General features: G+C 40.8%; 1 pseudogene; it reads left to right on the top strand.

Annotated features, from left to right (window-relative positions):
- LOC115313289 overlaps nt 1-13,711 on the top strand; it is a 28,897-nt pseudogene extending 15,186 nt beyond the window's left edge.
- Nucleotides 13,712-19,345: the final 5,634 nt, after the last annotated feature.

The raw sequence follows: 19,345 nt of genomic DNA, 5'->3' as shown, positions 1-19,345 counted from the left end.
AGTACGAAAGAACTAATATCGGGAAATTGAGTAAAAAATAAACTATACTGAAAGTGCCACAAAAACTGAACAATATGTATATACACACGCATTTACATACTCATATATACATGCATACATATGCACTGTAAACAAAGAGACATAGACATTGAAATGCACTCACTTGTGGAAAATTTGGTCTAGAAAAATATAAAAAGGCAGAAAAAGCTTTTTAGCATTTACAGTGTCAGAAATAAGATCAAATAATTACAAAATAGTACAAAATAAGCTTTGAAGTGCGTATCGTTAGTATAAAAGGTCTCAAGTTGATGAAAAAGCAATACCACTACCCACCAGGAATCTTCTGCATTCATTTTTGAATTTATAAAAAGGTTTGTCAAAGTCTATGTTTATATCGTTTCTATTTAAAGTTTTTGATACCTGAAAAGTTATTGTTTGCCTGCCATAGTTAGTCCTGATAGCAGGCATCTTTCGCTTTGGGTCTCGAAAGGTGTACACACTCAAGCTGTCTGTTGGTGTAATGTATAATTTGTTCATATAAATCCATTGCAGGAGTTTGAAGTAGTATACCTGGTCTGCTTTCAGCATATTATATTTTATGAAGAGTGGTTGTGTACGTAGATTTCTTTTATCCCCTTTAAAATTTTCGCACATACGTAATATTTTTTTCTGCAAGATTACTAGCTTATTATAGTTCGAAGCTGTAGTTGTTCCCCAAATTAAGATTCCATAGCTGATTTTCGAGTAAAATAGGGAATAATATAATAATAGATGATGTCGGCGATCAATCCGCCAACGCCTCAACCAACCAGCGCGGTTGACGAGCGATCTCAACACTTTGTTTCACCTTAATTGAAAGCGCAGTCGCAGTCGCAGCTGCGAGCCAATGAGACCAACCATCGTCAAAGCGCGATTTCATGGCATTTATCCACTTTCCTGTGCGTTGTCTTTCATCGACTCAATGAATCAAGTGCAGCGAATGTTCCGTGACTTGCGCCTTTAATATGCGTTCGTAGTTGTATGTGTTCGAGCCTTCGACTGAACCGGGACCTCAAATAAAGCAAACTATACATTGAGTATAAACGTTGTGAAATACATATTTGTACTATTTTTGTTTCTTCCGCCTTCTCTAAGTATTAGAGTCGACCAATAATATATTTCTTTATTATTTTTTTCGCTTTGCCCATCTTGGCGAAGGTGTGGCGCAATTCTTAGAAAAAATGGCGCTTTGTCGCAAGATGTAGCAGACTTTCGTTCATGGCGTAATTGGGAGCAAATGGCGCAGTGCTTCCATCACTGCTCTTCTCTGTACGTGTAAGCTAATATCGTTTAGATGTTTAGTTACCAACTAGCCCAATTATCTACTCTTTGACAGTTTATGTCATCGGGCATGTGGTTTCAATATAAGAATTACGTCATCAAGCTTTGCGAAGGCGAGACCTAAAGAAATAGTTCCCTTTTATCCTGGCAATTTCACCCCGACAAAGAAGCTTCTAAATCAGTGGTAGTCTGTGCGAGTATACTTGCGCCAGACCAGGACCGGTACGCCTCTGTAAAGTCATGAGCATTCCAACCCGATATCGTTTAATGACCCCTTTAAAAAGATGGTGAACCAAAATTTGAATAAAAAAAACCAAAAAAACAAAGAAACAATGCAGGAGATGTAGGCGGGACGCGGCAATCCCTACAACACTACTCGTAAGACGATATCTCAAATGGGCGGCCGTCTTTTTACAAAAAGAGGTCGAGATTGAACCAGGCCGACAAGGCGCGTGACGTCAAGATATCTCGTTTCCCCCTCTCTTCGCTTCGCCGCCTCTAATCGGCGAGGCCGAAAAGACGCGAGGGCGTTCCCTCTCCTTCTCGGAGAAACAAGACGTAAACACATCTGTTAAATGCGCCTCCTTTTTTTTTTTTTTTGAGCAGTATGGTTATTCGTTCAAGATATCGCTGTGTGCGTCATGTTTTGGTGTTTGTAGCATCCCGTTGCACGCTTTTGCCGCGTGTTTTGTGAAATCCAGATTTCGGTTCAGTATCCCTTTAAGAAAAGACATGCGGGGCTAGTTGGTTCATTACCACGTTCAAAGTGCCGAATTTACACAAGGGCAATAAGAAAAGGCTGCGAGTGTTCAGGCGACCTGGTGGTACCTAATCATGGTAGCTAATTATCAAGGACAATAAGGTGACGAAATCAGCACCCTCTTTTCGTCCCCTTTCATATTGTCCTTGCGTAGTTTCGGCGCTTTGAACGTGATACTGGGCACATGCTCAGTATTTTAAGGTGCATTAGACACAACCTTTTCTTGTCAGGCAATTGATTACGACAGGCAATTGATAATCTGAAGTACAAAGATATTCCTTCAATTTCAAACCTTAAAATGTGTTTTAATGTGAGTAGCTACCAGATTACTTGATACACAGCAGGTGGCGGCATGAATATTGAAAGGTGCGTGGCATGCAGAGTCGGACATCATTACCACGCTTATAGTGGTATACACATATTTTGCATAGGTAAGTTCATGGCCGGAATCCTCGAAACATTCAGTCCAAGAGCAATGAAATAAAAATAGAATGCAACAGAGCTGTTAGTGCAATGTAAAATTTATTTCACCTGTCCTCTCCCATCTCCCTGCTTTGAACTTGATCTCCCCTACTCATTATGTCAAAACAAACATCACATTGAAAAGCTGCTAATCTTTCTATGAGTGGCAGCTTTCCGTATTACGACAATTCACCAGGTTGCCTCAACTTTCTCACCTCCTTCAGTCGTACGTGCTGGACGCGGGGTGTGGAAGATAGGCTGCTCCTCAGGGGCGTTCCGGGGTACTGCCAAGTAACATGATAGGCTATTTAAACCTTAACTGTAATTCATAAAGCCATCACAGCTAGCCAAACGCCCTCAGGGGAATAAATTCGGAAGCTCTTGCATGAATAGTAACTGTGTGAAGGTGTTACACGAATACATTTTTTAATGCATTTAAATTACATGGTCCTTGAACTTGCTTGTTACCACAGAAAACTCGAGACACCTCGAAACACAGGATCAACCAACATTATTTTTTATATTAAACAAGCTGCAAGATGATACCTTTCTCCTATACACATATGTATTTTCTGTTATCACCTGCTCAACAGTGTTGAGGTGCCCATTAGCACCAGCTGTGCATTCACATAAGGGGGCTTTGAACTCCTTCCACATGAACTTCCCCCCTTCACGCAGCAAGCATATGTGCCTTTTATCCAAAACTGTGCATGATGATTTGCACGAGCACATACTCCCCAGTACTCCCAGAGGTTTTTAAGTATGTCACCAAGCTTCTGCGAATAATAAATTAACCAATACTGCGAGCGGATCACAACAATAGCTTTTAATACACTATGGATGCAATTTCTGTCTGTGTTCGGAGCAACAACACATTCCATAAGCTATTGGGCTACAGAACTAGGCTTGTATTTGCAGTCATTCTGGGCCCGAATGATCTACCGAAGCTAGGTATCTATAGACCTTTTTCACAAAGGCGCCGCCATCTTGAAATATTGTCACTTCCAGTATGGACGAAAACGTTGCTTTGCCCTTGCCACGCCAATAGAATGCATTTAGGAAATGAGCGTAACCGACCCCCCTTTTCGTTCTGTCTCCTCCCTACTTTTTTTACAATTTGCAGGTTGAAATGTTTTATTATTTTTTCGCCGCCCATACTGAATGTGCATACTTCGCGGCTGGGGACGAGATAAAGTATGATAATACGATGAAACATTTTTCAAAAACAAAGTGGAAAATACTCAAAGAAGAACGTTAAGACCGAATAGATAATTTATTGAACCATTTTGTACCAAATATAGAGATGCCACGAGAAAGAGTACTGGCGCTACTTCCCAAAATAAGTATAGTTTCCAATCAAAGAAGCAATACCATTTCCCTTCTGAATATAAAAAATACTGCTACATATGTATAACAATTAGCAAGCTGCAGTTTCATGATTTACAAATATCTGGAATTAGTTTCACCGTTTCAGAGATTGAGAGTCTTAGCCATAAAAGATATGTCCCAAGAAAAAGAAATAACTAAGGTCTCTGGAACTAAAGAATATTTTAAATAAAAATTTAAGGGCGACTAAACTGTTGTACCCTGAGCTTTAAAGATTTAACATCGCAAAAAACGAACAAACAGCACTAAAATAAAAAAAAAAACTAATTCCCCTCTCCCGGTGTCCAATATTATAGATGTGACAGCAGAAGAAACTAATGAACACCTCTCAATATATATTTTTGTAATATTTTACAATCTCTCCAATTAAAAAAAAGTCAAAACATAAATTTAGTTTCTTGTGGAACTTGTAATTTAACTCAGCTCTTAATTAGAACGAAGAAAAAGGTAACAACAAATTTTTTGCCCTATAAACCGGGGGCACGTGTGCTCAAGTAAAAATATAAAAAAAACTTCATGCGTGTGGTACGTTCAGGTTTTCGACGAGAACAGCCTCCACAGGGGTGTCGTTTGATGCAAGGTCATAAACCAGTTTCCAATCTTTAATATAATAAAGATTAAAGCTGCAACTAATACAACATGGTTTCGCGGTAAAGTGGGGATTTTTTTTTATTTAAGGGGTTTGATAACAGGATGTTACGATACCATAAAAATATACAAAAATGTAAGCAAAAAGTGCCTGGAGAATTAATAAGCGATCACGTCAAAGGAGACATGTCCATCTCTTTCAATATTAATGACTTTAATAGTTCTGCGAAAACGCGTCAGCATGTAGGTATATGACCCCGATCCACAAAAAATTGGAAACAAGACCCTCCTCTCCGACACAGACTTTTTTTTTAAACTTTCATAGCAGGTGTGGTCTGGTCTACATTTGCCGTGGAAGAACGGCATCCATAGATTTTCATCTGAACACTCAAGTGACTAGACTAACAGCTGAGACGGGGTAGGCGCCGCTGGAAGGAGTCATAAATGAATAAGATGATGGTGCTGATCATGATGATGATGAGGATTTGTGCCTGTTTCTTTTAAATTGGGCGGTTCTAAAGTGCGAGGGATCTGGCCTATTGGGGTTGTTAGCCCCTTTGCTGCACCAGCAGCCACCAATGTCCTAGCCTTCTCTTGATAGTATCCACCACTCCTTTTGCACCCTTCGTGAGTCATTGGCGTATAATCCGCGCTTGGTGTGGGCCCAAAACCGAGTGCTGATGCTAGCGCGCACTCACTGTGTGTGTCCGCACTCTGTAGTTATCTTGAGTGCAGGCCGGCGAACGAGAGCACGACATGCTCATGGTCTTGTTATCTCACCACAAACTCGACATACTGGTGATTCTGCCGTCTGGTCGTAGTGCCGGCGATACACCTGCGTTCGTAGCGCTTCGGCGCGTGCTCAAGGGCAGACGGCTGCCCAGGCTGTTGTCGTAGAGCGTAGTCTTTGCTGATACTTCTTGCTTCCACCGATGGTACATGCGTAGCGTCGACTTTGACTGTGCTGTCTCTACCCTCCTCCTGCCCTCCCACCTTCGTCCGGATCTGCAGAACCCATTTTTTATCTGGTGTGGCGTTCACTGGGGCTTTAAAGAAGCGTTACCTCTTCTCCACCTTCCGTTCACCCCATAGTTGAGACTGCAGTGGAAGCTACGTCCTCGCTGGACCAGTCATACGCCTCTCTTTCGTCCCGCCATGACGCCCCCGGCCATAACCGCGCGCGGAGAGCCGGGACAGGTAAAAGGAGGGATGCGGCTAGTTTGTTCGGCGGGGGCGTTGCTCCCACCGTATTTTCAGCTGAAGAATGAACGGAGAATAGCTGGTAAAGCCGATTCCTCCAGCAGGTCTGTGCTCCTGGCAGGTTAATCATAATGCATGGCAAAATTTCATGTACAAACGATACATAATAAAACTAAATAAGGGGTCTTATGTCCGAACAAGGAAGCTAGGAAAAAAGGGTAAAAGCACAGGCGAGCTGGTGAAGAACTTCCATCGTAAACCGGAGACACGGAAAAATAAAAAACGGACAAAACAACAACAAGTCTCAAACTGACTTGTTGTTGTTTGTTTGTTGTTGAGACCTGTTGTTGTTTTGTCCGTTTTTTTATTTTTCCGTGTCTCCGGTTTACGATGGAAGCTAGGAAAGGTTGATATTTCTTGGTTTCTCGCCCCAGTCTAGGGTAATTCATCAAGATGGTAAAGAAGTAGCTTCGCACACAGTTCAATGCGGATTTGATCAACGTATAAACAAAGAAAAATTGTAGTTCTATATTTTTTCTCGTGGAGCTTGAGTTTTGCTAATGGAAATACAGGTCGAATTCTGGGTTTTTCAATTTCCCCGGATCTTGATAAAACCATTTTGGGAGTTAATTTTCGAAGTTTATTGGTATCTCCCGAAAAGACCGGCCCTAGTTATACGTTCCTGAAAGAAGAAAGACACAGATGGACAAGACGGCACATCATTCATAGAGGTGTCGGCTTGGGTGGCACCGTCAACGGCTTGACAAGTATAAAACAATTGGAGACCGACAAAAAAACATAAAATATATTGAATAGTCGAACGGAGCGAGCAAAACTAAGAGCCTTACAATGTTTTAACATTTCAGCAGCAGAAATGGAAGGTTGAAATATATTTGACGGTCGTGTTGGCTTGCCGTTAAACACAGTAACTGCATCAACCGCTTAGCTATTGTTGAAGCTAATCAGAACTTAAAACCTTCAATTTATGCGAACCCGTGTTTCTCCTTACGGAGGCTTGGTGCGCGGTCTACACAAATTACAAAGCAGACCCAATTTTGGTGGCACTGCGAAATGCTCCAGATACACCGAAACCGCACAACAAGTGAACGGCGCTTTCCGTTCTATGCGGAGCGCCAGGGTGCACATCTGCTTCTTGCATTGGGGTTGGGATGATGTCAGAGCGCCGAGCTCTTATTGGCTTATGAAAACCAGAAATATTTCCGGTGCGACTCAAATTTTTTGCTGTTTCTGTTTCTTGTGCGCTTCGTGTTTTTGAAATGAGCGAAATTGCAATCTCCGCTATCACGCGGCTCCATTGTAATTACATTGTAGAACCCAATTGTTGTTCGTGCTTGAAAATAAATCATTATAAAAATTACCCACCTGCGAAGGTTAAATCTTATAGTGGTGAACATACTGACTGTTTCCTCTCCGGTTACTATATAAAACCCAGCACAGTGCGCTCTCGCAATCAAACCAGTCTTACAAAGCTAAATTGCAAGTCATAAAGTCAACTTCTATCATGACACTGACATTGTCTGCCTTAACTGGACTGATATGCTTGACGTTTTGCAGTGGAAGTCAGTCATGGCTAGAGCTCAATCCGGACCTTCAGCAGTATCAGGACTTAGCAAAGGTCAGTATAAGTAGATTTTAGTGCAACAGTGAGAGAATTATGGGATCATATTGGAGTGTATTTTCGTATATTTTCTCAAACCTCTGTCTTCAAAGCCCAATAATCCACCCGATGCACTATTAATAATAATAAAAAGAGCCAAAGAAATTCTTGAAAAAGAAATCTATTGACGTGACTTATATCGTATTTTTGTCCTGTGAATTTGAATATTACAAGCATTTGGCCTGAACATACATGTAGACGCGAAAACAAGAACAGAAAAAACAAAAACACTCGTTGGGAGATTATTCGAGTGTTGGCGGTAACACGTTACGAGCAACGGCGTTCCAGGTAACGCGTTATTTTCTTTCGGTAACGTTCTAACTTACTCGTTACCTTTTTAAAACTGTAGCCGGTAACGTACGTACGCCACTTATTCTGAGTAACGTGTGACGTAGTTACGTTACTCGTCACACATTCTTCTAAACACTTAAAATAATTACACTTTTATTTATTTCGTTTTTCTAAGCGGAGAGCCATAAAAAGCTTGAGTTGTTTTCTTAGTTTTTTAGCGTTTTCTTGTGAGTATTTAGCGGAACCTTAAACAAGAAAAAAAGAGATAAGGTAACTATACTCAGCTTCCTGATGGACATAATGTTTCTTAAAATGTGGTGCTTATGCGTATCTGTACGTCAAACAGTAAAACGAGTGAACTTATAATTTAAAAAAAAGTGACGCAAGCATAACATGCATCACGAAAACTAGGCCCATAACGTGCGAGCACCGGGCGTTCGGGTTCAGAATGAACAAGCACTTTCGAGAACAAGAAACTACGACAAAATTATAAAAGTAAACGCCCCGAGTAAGAAGAAACGCGAATCTTCTAGAATTCCGTGACCGAGCGCTGCTTGTTCGGCCCTGTGCGCGGCAATATGTTAAGTTGTAAAGTATTATTAAACTATTTTTAAAAGTAAGACTTGTATATGTACTCCTCGTCGTTTCTTTCTAGAGTATGAATTGTTGAATGCTTTCGTTAGGTTAAAGTTCACAAAGTTGCTTCACCTTATTTCCGATCCAGTGCTTTCCTCTTAAGGAGAGTTGGCACACGATCTACAGGAATTATGACTCTGACCCAGTCTTCGGTGGAACAACCAAGTGCGTCAAATACTCGGAAGAAGGACCACCCGTAAATGGCGCCTATCCTATTCGTTTCCATTTCGGAAGCCAGTCTGCGTAAGTAAAACCTAATACTACGATATATTAAAAAATTCGAACACCAACCAAGCCCTTCTGTAGGGACCCAACGTTTCAAGGCCAATTCGGCCTCTTCTTCAGGGGCGACTACGGCTATGGCCGTTGAGGAGCAGTGTCCTTTTCTTTTTCTTCTACGGCGTGTGTCTGGTCTTCTTCTTCTACGGCTCTGCCTTTTTTAATAATGTGACGAAGCCCATTCACATAGGCGGATGGTAAATCGCCTATGTGAATGGGCCTTTTCATTCATTCATCGCACCTTTTCTCCTCTTGAGGGAAATACGACGACCTATGTGCGCAATTCCAGCGATTTCGTAGAGAAGGTTGCACTATTAAAGTTGAGCGCTGAGGACACCATGGTATCGTTCGACGTCATCTCGCTTTTTACAAGTGTTCCTGTTCCCCTGGCAGTCGCCACGGCTAGGAACGCTTTAGAAAAAGACAAAAACCTCAGCGACAGAACGAACCTCAGCGTGGATGAACTGTGCCGCCTCCTTGAGCTCTGCCTCGACAGTACATATTTCAGCTTTAGGGGGGAGTTCTTCAAGCAGACCGGTGGAACCGCGATGGGTGCTTCCATCTCCGTCACCACGGCAAACCTCTGCATGGAAGCTATTGAACAGAAGGCACTGCAGTCATTTTCTACACCACCCAAGATTTTCTTGCGGTATGTAGATGACTGCTTCTGCGTCCTGGCAAAATCTGAAGTGGACAAATTCCTGGCGCATCTCAACACCATCGAGCCTGCCATCCAGTTCACTGTGGAGCGCGAAAAGGACGGCACCTTACCTTTCCTGGACGTGCTAGTAAAACGGCAAAAGGAACAGCTAAAATTCTCTGTATACCGAAAACCGACGCACACTGGACGCTACCTCCAGTTTCAATCCAACCACCCAGCCAATCATAGGGCGTCGGTGGTCAGGACACTCTTAACCAGGGAAAAGACCATCTGCTCATCAGAAGAGGACAAAAGAAAGGAGGAACGAACCGCCATTGCTGACCTTAAGAAAAACGGCTACACGAGCAGCTTCATCCATCGCGTTGCCCGCCGTGTAGGCCGAAACCAACGACACGTGCAGCAACAGTTAAGTGCGAATTTCCGCCCAACCTCCCGCATCAGCGTTCCCTACATCAACGGAACAAGCGAGGCACTGGCACGTGTGCTTGCGAAAGAGGGTATCCAACTGGCGCACAAACCTGTGTCTACCCTTGGACGACTCATGCCACGCCCAAAAGGTCGCCCTGGTAAAGAAAGGGTCCAAGGCGTTGTATATAAGATTCCGTGCGGGGTTTGCGCGGCCTCATACATCGGCGAAACGAAGAACTTTAGAGAGAGAAACCGTCAACATAAAAACGACGTGCGCAAGTTCGATCACGAGCGTAGCGCGGTTGCTGAGCACTGCGACGTCAAGGACCATCGCATTGACTTCGACAACGCATGCATCGTTGACGTTGAGACAAATCCTCGAAAAAGACTGTTCCTAGAATCATGGCACATTCAAACAACGCCACAGAACATCAACAAATCTCTAGGGGCTTTACCATCCGCCTATGGGAATGGGCTTTGTCACATTATTAAAAAAGGCAGAGCCGTAGAAGAAGAAGACCAGACACACGCCGTAGAAGAAAAAGAAAAGGACACCGCTCCTCAACGGCCGTAGCCGTAGACGCCCCTGAAGAAGAGGCCGAATTGGCCTTGAAACGTTGGGTCCCTATAGAAGGGCTTGGTTGGTGTTCGAATTTTTTAATATTAATTACTCCCAACCAGACAGATCTCTGTCAAATGTTTACTTTTAAATACTAGGATATGTTTCCTATGAATACGCAGCAGGATTGCTACAGCCATCACATCTTATCTTGCGAAGCTGCACAAGCTAAAAAAAAAAAAAAAGTGAATCAGGCACGCAGGAATAGTCTCAATGTAATTTTTGGGTTGCGTAAAAACATGGCACATTTTGAAGAGGGTCCATATTTGGTAGTCCTTGCTTTAGCACTTGGTTACTGTGGATGTTTTTTTTCTTCGTAAATTGAAGTTTGCACCTAACTCTCGGGTCGCATAAATTAGCAGGGATGATTTATTCAAGATGCTATTTTATTTTAAGCAAAAACGAATAGTTTGATGATGGTTGCATTTGAGACACATTTCAATATAACATTGAAATATTCCAAGCATAAAAAATAAGAATAATTGACTTAATTCAGAAACATAATTGAAGACTAATATCTCCAGTTAGAATTGAATGCTAACGGAAATACAGTAATAGGGGAATGGACTTATACTTTCGAAAAAATAAAATTGAAGGTGTGTAAAAGCAAATATCTGTTTAATTCATAAAAAAAATTGCAGCAACTATATATCCAAAGTTTTATGGTACACGCAGAGAAGCATTCGAGGAGCAACCGTTTATATTTGTACAGAAGACATTGAGGATGTCTTCTACATCTTAATGTCTAATTTTCTTTCGCCTTTTTAAAATAGTTTATATAACACAATCATGGGAATGTCCTTGAGGGTAATGAACTTCAACCTGAATTCATCGTTTCGTCTGCAAATTGAATTGGTATAGAGTTTACGTGACTTTAACTTACCCGCTAGATCTAGCGGCAAAACTAAATTAGATTATAGGTCACGTGACGCCAAGTCAAGGGACATCAATTTCACCGAGAAATTTAAAGGGGATACTAAACTGGTGTTTAAGCCTCGTGACAGGTTTCGGGTCATCAAATGTTTAATAAGTTTAGCGAGGAAAGTGTATTCTTGTTTAGGTTGCGTACCGTCAATTTCCCCTGCTGAATCTAGCGGCAAACGGATGGACTCATGCACGAAAAGTCAAAAGGACGGACAGACGAAGTTTTGGAATTCGGGGTTGTGGGGGGCTCTATTAAAAACCATATCATGCTTTAAAAATCGTAACAATTGAAGTTATATATTTTTTCACATGGAGGCCTTTTATAGTACTTGGTTTTTTTTAATGCATCCCATCGAACACTAACCTCAAGTAATTCTACCGCAAATTATGAAAGGTGTTTTTAAATTTTCCGACTGTTAAAGAAAAAATCGGGGAATCCACATTAATGAGGTATTTGCAGGGGAGTTAGCACAGCGGGACATAATAAAGGGAGTTAATAGTCTCAATAAGTCGGCTATTACCTAATATACGTTGGTTACGTTTTCTGTTATTAAATGAAAATCACAGGGTTCCTATAGAAGCTCGTTGGGCGTCATCGAAAACCTTAAATCTGTTAATTTTGGAGAGGCTTGGAGCATGTGCGAAGCGCTGTAGTATTTTAATGTTACCACTCAAGCAACATATGCAAGACTGGTAAAGTGAAAAGGCGCCGGTGCGGTTTTTCCGTCTCTTATCTGCGTCTTCGCCCCGTCAGCCTTGCGCCTATTCCAGGAGTGGTAACTTTAGCGAACTATTGCGCTCGTCACGCGTTCGATGTTTTTCTCAAATAATGGATTTCAATGACGCTCAGCTAGTTTTTTTTTTGTTTGAGCACACTTATTTTTTTATATTATTAGAGTTAATTAACAAATTTTGTTTGATCATCCAACATATCGTGACGATTATCTTCTACATCACCACCCCCAGGCCGTATAATTCAGGATACAAACTGTATTAGTGAACGCTTCTCGAATTTTTTCAAACTTGCAACTCAGAAAAAACACCCTATAACGTCTTACGGGAAGGGGTGCATGCACGGGAACTTGTGCAGCAAGGAAAATGTATAACGTAAAGTGCGTAGCACAAATTTACAACAAACGATATTGTAAAGTAAACTATATATATATAAAAAAAAAAAAAAACTTGACAAAGGAAGACACTGGTGTGCTCCCATTAAATTAAAGGGTTCCTGTTGTTAGATCACATTTTCCGATGTTAGACAAAGTCGAGCACCGTGAAAGGAGTCGGATGTCCGCGTCCGACTCCACAAATGTCTGCGTCTATGCCCCAATGTTACCGAGTGGCCCGAATACACAGGACAATTCCCTCTAGACCATTATATCAACTCTATTGTCGGCGCTCGTAGAGGCGGTCTTCCATCCCAGTGCCGTCAATTGTAAGCCGATCCCGGAGGAAGTACTACCTTCTTCGGTCGGCGCGAAGGGAGGCGCGGGACCACATGGCCGCTGAAACGCTACGATTAATTTCCTATTACTCCTACCATCGTCCTACAATCCATCGGATGTATCTATCGATGAGTTTTGTCTTAAAATACCAAATGTAACTCGCGTTTCGACCTGCACTTGTTTCGACTGCGTGTGTGACTTTTGATTGAGTGCGCCCGCGTTCTGTCATGTGTCTCGTTAGGTGTCTTGCGTATCATCAAGTAATATGCTCAAGTGATCGTGCGACTAGCAATGAAATATGTTCGCTTTTATAGTTTCGTTTAATTCCGTTAAATAGTTTACATCAAAATAAAATATTTACATTCGGTCCTCGAGTTTCATTTCATTATTTTTTCACGTTATCAAACCGAAAACATGCGGCCGTGTCGTACACAGCCCACACGTTTCTTGAATAAAGTTAGATCAAATATATTAGCTTTAGAAACTCAAACAAAGTAGAAATTTTTCGTCAAAGTATATCGTTTTATTCCTAATAGTTTTTTCTCACATGTTTCATCCAGTGCGGCAAGCGTGACCCTTCAGTCGGCTCCTGGATATACGAGCAAAAATATCATGAGCCTTACTTCTGCAGGTGGTAAGTGTTACTGAAATGTCCTCATCCCGAGTTTCTTCGAATTATTTTAAATTCGTTTTTTTTTCGTAATTGAGCCCATCTAAAGTTAGACACGTTTCTTACTTATCTTTTTAACACAACGCGGATAACAAAAATATGAATTCACTCGCCGATAGCTCTGGAACTTACCGAAATATCTAGTGTATAAAGTAATAAAGCACCAGTTGTTTATAATAATGTATACACTATCTAACTCTTGACGTATTTTGAGTATAATGTTTTTTTTAATTATCTATTGATATAAAGCAGCAATATACCAGAAATCTCTCACTAAACTGACGCAATGTTTGCTTACATATTTGCAGGAAGTTCCACACTGGAGGTATACGCCGCATATCTGGAGTGCGAGCAGTGCGCCGTTCTTAGGAGCAGCTACGTCAGTGGTAAGAACCATTTCATAACGAAGAGTGTAACTTGAGTGTTTCATGTTCGAACAGTCAATATAGGGGAACGAACTCTCAACAGTTGCAGTCTTTTATTTTTTTTATTTGTGATTTAGTGTTAGCTTCTATGTTTGTTTCTCTAAGGTTTTACCCAATGTCATTTTGATTTTAGTGGTGGTTTCAAAATTATATAATCCCTAGGCACAGCCTCCGCTAACAGTAAAGCACACTGCCCTAAAACAAGTCCAACAGCCTCCATAAAAAAAAAAAAAAATAAAAAAAAATATCGGTGAACTTTTCTTTGCATACGCTCAATTGCCGGTGAGGTTTTCTCCGCATCTGCGGGTTTTGCGGTGAGCTTTTCTCCGGTGAGCTTATCTCCGGTGAGCTTTTCTCCGGTGAGCTTTTCTCCGGGATTCGGCTTGAACCTCCTCATTCCCGTATTTTTCCTCCTACATACTTCAGATTACGTCATCCCTCTAAGACAGGATTATAAGCCGCAAATCCATCTCTTCTTGTCTTTGGTCCTGTCCTGTCGTAAATAAAAGCCCGGGACACAAATCGGGCAGAGTACTCTTTTCTTCCAGAGGCATTAGGTTGTATGTGCTGATGTTGTATGTACAGATGAAAGCAATTATCTAAGTTACTTGAATCTTGCAGATACGGCGTGTGCTCTACTTGTGCCTGAGTCTGAGTTGAACAAGAACACCACCTGCTGTGATTTTATTTTTGACCTGCTTTGTGACACAACGCAGAAGTACTACATCTACGATGCAAGTTGCTAGTTGTGCAAGCTAAGCTTGCTACTCTCGCCTGACGAGAATGTAGTGAAACCGTTACTGGGAAAATAAAGACATCGTTGTAGTAGCGTGTTTGTTTCATTTCAGTATATGACTGAATAAATCTAAGTGTCTTCTTTATCCGCAGTAACATTTTCACGGAAAAACGTACACTTGATTGGTTGACGTTATGTACAGGTGATAATATAAATTATGGGAAACAAGAAGTGTGCCTCCAAGTAGATCTTAATATATTAAGATAGGTTTTCATTGGTATGTTATACCAATTAAAGACTAAAAATGTTGAAAACACGGCTACAAAAGCGATCGTGCCGCATAAAACTATTTACGCAACTCTTATGTCACTGTATCCTGGGAAAATAACCTCAAGCTTTTCGTTTGGCCGCCAGTTTGTTTCATGTAATGAAGAGTTTTTCCTGGACCTCTTTATTCATTGTTAGCCTACCTGAATTTGCTGGTGGCGGGATGCTTTCAAAAACTGTTTTTTATAAACCAAGAGTTTTTTATTCACAGTCCTGTGAAACAAGCGTACATCGCACCTTCACCATATGCAGTTTTGGTGCTTGGAGGCATAGAAAAATAATTTTCCTGCCTTGAAGTACGCAACAATATCAGTGTAAGATATCTGTAGAGTTAAGCACGATTTATAAGTTTATTGCATCCACATTACCAAGAGCCAAAGAAAGAATAAAAACACTTAGGGACAAGGACCGACAACTCAGTTCTTTCAAAAAGAACTGTGCTGTCTCTCCCTGCCTCTAGGTGTTTTTATTCTTTCTTTGATTCTTGTACATTCACCAACACGCTTTTTGTTGTCACTTTACAAAATACGCTTATATTTACAATGACCGCTTTAATATAATAATGCTCCATAGCGATCTTGGAGCGACTGGTTCGGAATGACCCTTTCGAAGCTACGAAGATTTCAATGAACCTGAATGGCGGTTGGCGTAGTAACTAAAACCTATTAGCCCACCACATTACATAGTTTGGTCCTTTGTATGTTAGTATCTGTGCCCGGCTAGTAGGCAGAAAAACAATGGCGGTACTTTGCCGGGATCCAGTGATTTTAGGCAAACCGGGAAAAGCCCGAGGTGCGTACATTTTAATGTTAACGAAAATAGAAGCCCCTTATGAAGCTTATGTTTTGGACAAGGTATTGTTGTGTCAAACAATCAGACTGCAAGTAAAATGTTTTCACATTGGTTTAAGCTTGTGTTCATTCTGGGTTCGCCGGTTGTGTGCAATGTATTCGGTCCGTCACTGAAGAACTGCGGTAAAGCTTTCCCTCTCTTTTCTTATCCCCCAGCAATTTCTTCGGGAGAACATAACAAATAAAATTGCCATTGCAATTTGTTATTCCTCTGGTTTTATTTTTTTACATACGTTTCATGTCGTATGTTATCCAGACGTCGTGGTGCCCTTCAGAAACTATATTGTCAGGAGAGAACTAATTTCGCGAAAGCTTTTTCTTATATATACATGCGTCTGACTGGAGCACACAAATTATAAACGAAGCTAAATGAGTTGTCACATTAGTACTTTATTGTTCACAACTTCACGTACGTATACAAGTGGTTTGAAATAAGGATTTACATATTAAAAAAATGAGCTGTGATAGCTAATCAAACTTTCTTTTTGCACCTGATTTGTGATTCATGGCTAACACTAAATGCAAGGTTAATCGCAGTGGTCCATCTTTCCATCAACTTAAACTCACCAATAAACGTCACATTTATGCAGTTAGGAGCGTATTAGGGTAATGCAAATATATAGCTTCATATTTTTGCATCTTTCAATAAAAACAATGGTAGTAGTTTGAAAATGTACAAGCTGCAGTATTGATGTTTTCTTTACACATGTGTGCAATTTTATGCTAATCGCCTAAAGGTGACCGCTGTAGTAGCGCGCGACAATCGTCACTAACGATGAGTTGTTCTAAACTTTCAGTTAAAATAAAGTATCAGCAGATAACATCAGAATAGTTTCTGCGCTGTTTAAGAAATTCGTACATGCGATGTGAGCGTCGTTGAACGTTTGCTTCGAAGTTCCGAGTTTGTGACAAATTTATATTGTTTATAGCCTTCACTCTAGAGCGGAAACCCGTGCAATTTGTTTTGCATTTCGAAAGGCATTTGGTAAACTGTAGCATCACAGACTTCTTAAATTACGGACGTTCTATCTAGAACCTTCCGCAAGAATGGATTTAAATTTTTTTCTTCAATCGCAGACATAGTAGTCACAATGACCAAGAATGCTCATCTCACGACAACGTGAAGTTAGCTTTACCGCAATGACAGTGCTGGGCCCTCTAATTTTTGTTTTTATGTCCATGACTTGCCATCTCATTTTCGGACAACAGTTCTTTTGTATGCTGATTGTGTCGTAAATAGAAAAATAATCAGTACTTCTTATTGCACTAAACTTCGAAATGACTTGTCTTTAAAAAAAAATGCTGCAAAAATGGGAGATACAGATAAATATGCCGAAAGATATTTACATATACACCCGTAAAAATAATTTTTGGCTTTATTTCACATGAAACATTTCTTGCGAAATATTTGTCGATCACATGACCGTTAAGGCTTGCCGAAGTCTCAGCTTTGTAAGACGAACACTGCACATGGGGCCAATTGGGAAAAAAAATTGCAGCCCACACCGGCCTTGTTCACCATTAGCTAGAGTATGCATATTTAATATAGAGCCCTCATCTCTCTTAATCTTTCTAATCTGCAATTATTATAGAACTCTAATATGTTTCCTTTAATCAAAAAATAACATTAGCTCAAAAGAATGACACACGTCTTGTTCTCAAATATTATATGTGCACCAAAATCATATAACTCATAACGATCTCGATATCGCTCTTCTCGCGGAGAGAAGGGACAAATAGACTTGACTCACTACACACCTTGTAGTAGTAACTGTAGTATTGACCATAAAAGTTAGGTTTTTATTATCCAACTTCAATCAATATAACCCATGGGTTATATTGATTGAAGTTGGATAATAAAAGTGAAGTTTGTGAGAATCGGCAGTGCGTGCACGCACTGCCGATTCTCACAAACTTCACTTGGCCGCACCAAAAAACAAACCTGTACAAATTTTCACCTCTTCAGTTCTTTATTTTTGAATGAAATTCTTATCCAGATAAAACATTGTAAATACTCATGATTCATCTATCTTGAGAGCTGGGCTTGCAACTTTATTGGACAGATAACAACATGTTATTTGTTTGTCTTATGTTGTTTTGTTTACTGCTTTGAATTTGTTGTATTATCTTTGCATCCAGTTATTTAAAGCCCAATGGGCCCTTTGAGAGCATATTTAAATAAAATGAAATCATTTGAGCCTCACATTGAAGAGAAACAAGTCTGCATGATCAGCCGCGGTTCAGGCGTCTGGTGTAAAAATATACCCTTCTTTAGTGTGTAGAAAGGTTGCAACACGCTGATAGCATCATTCGCGCGGGTCCTCACAACTTAATGAATTACCTTACAACTTTTAGTGAGGAGGTGCAATGCCAATAATCGACATTACCGGCGCGTGCGGCCGAACAGATATTGAGGAGACAATGCCCGCCCTCACACAAAGGTGAAAACTCAGGAGGTCTTTTAGTACTGTACGTCCTGATCTCCCCTAGAGTCTTGATTTGACACAGAGGCATGTGTTTATATTTTCGGGTCACTAAACCAATGGTGACAAAAATACTAAGTTTGGAGGTGGAGCCAAACATCATGATGAACAATGAGTCTCTCTCAATAGGTCCTAGATTATATTTTGCATAATTTGTTGACTAAGATGTAAAGGAAGCCGCACACACAATGAAAACAGCAGAAGATTTATTTGTCATTATAGTTAAAACTGGACCGTCCACGTAAAGGCGTTAAAATCTCTAGAGCCTCAGTCCACAAAATCGTATTAATATCTCTAGATGTTTAATTCCACAAAAATCGGCGGTCGTTTTCTGCTAAGTTAATTTCCTTGGATATATATCTTGCATTTTTGGTTTTTATATATCTATGAGGTCATGATGTACTAAGGTGTTTCAAAAATTCAATTAAAAATTAAGCAACTTAGCACTATATTCACCAGCTACAATATGTTACGTATCATAAGCAACAATATGTACCCTACCGTAAGCAACAATAAGTAATATATGCACAGCATATGTTACCAACGCTGGTTTTTCTTCCTGATGTTGCAATCACGCAGGTTTCTTCCCACAACTGTTGATATTTTTTTATAAACAATCTGAACTTAAAAATGTTACTCTTGGCATTTACCACCGATTGGAGGAACAATTGTGCCCCTCATCAAGTGTAGCACCTAGCAAACACGGTTCGGCAGCAAAGGAATACTTGAAAGCAATTTGATTGGCTCCATCAGCTACGATTGTGTGCATGCACACAGCAAAGTCATCCGTCCAATTATGAGCAGCAGATCGATCGTCCCGTGCGATACTGTAGTCAAGTCTGTGTGAATTGAAGTTCAACGGAACCTATAAAACTAGAATATGCACGAGCCTCCTCTGCTTGAACGAGCGGTTCATATATTGAGCTGCAAGGAGATGGCATTCTTTCGAGATAATCGCCAAGCCTGCCTCGCAACTTATTTACGCACTCTCGAAATTGAGTCAACGCATTCCGCCCATTTTGTTCAAACATGGCTTCAAAATAAATGAGGAACGTCCGCCAGGAGGAGGTTCCGTCGAAAGTGGGCGGCTTCAGGTGCAGTGCTGCAGTCACCCGAACAAGTTGTCTTTGGGTTTCCATGGCTGCAGAACCTGAAGTTTGAGTATTTATCAACGTCACTAGCACTACTCACTCGTG

The sequence above is a fragment of the Ixodes scapularis genome, unplaced genomic scaffold (assembly GCF_016920785.2).
Source record: "Ixodes scapularis isolate PalLabHiFi unplaced genomic scaffold, ASM1692078v2 PGA_scaffold4__175_contigs__length_147842914, whole genome shotgun sequence".
NCBI classification, from domain to species: Eukaryota; Metazoa; Arthropoda; class Arachnida; order Ixodida; family Ixodidae; genus Ixodes; species Ixodes scapularis.
This window is presented reverse-complemented; position numbering and strand designations above follow the sequence as displayed.